The sequence below is a fragment of the Penaeus monodon genome, chromosome 19 (assembly GCF_015228065.2).
Source record: "Penaeus monodon isolate SGIC_2016 chromosome 19, NSTDA_Pmon_1, whole genome shotgun sequence".
Taxonomy (NCBI): Eukaryota; Metazoa; Arthropoda; class Malacostraca; order Decapoda; family Penaeidae; genus Penaeus; species Penaeus monodon.
Window position 1 is genome coordinate 6,779,431 of NC_051404.1, and position 393 is coordinate 6,779,823.

The following is a 393-nucleotide window of genomic DNA, read 5'->3' on the forward strand; positions in this document are numbered from 1 at the left end:
TAGTATTACTCGACGAACATTACAAAAAAGGAAGAACTCGCTTTGTACAAACAAGGAGATGCAGAATCACACGTTACTCTTAAATTACAAACGAAGTCCGTCATCTGTTGCTGGCAAGTCTCGACTCCCTGCAGTGAAAGCCTCGAACGAAAGAACGAAGTTCCTTTCTGGCGGGCTGTTGAACAACTGACGCCGTTCCTCAACCTGTCCTAGAGTAAATTTGGATTCTCAACCGTGGATCTTGAGCTTGTTGAAGTTCTCTTAGACACGGTGTCCGTATGAATTCGAGTTAAAGTTTAAACTTGTTCCCAATGTGTAATGGGGTGTTGAGTCAGTTCTAGAACAATAAAACCGAAGATTAGGCAACGCTGTCGGTAAAACAAGGAAAAACAA

The 393-nt window shown here is 42.5% G+C and overlaps 1 protein-coding gene across 1 annotated transcript in view; it reads left to right on the plus strand.

Moving 5' to 3' along the window:
• Positions 1 to 393, plus strand: part of LOC119585030 (dual oxidase maturation factor 1-like) — a gene marked incomplete in the record, with an annotated part of 33,296 nt that overhangs the window by 29,540 nt on the left and 3,363 nt on the right.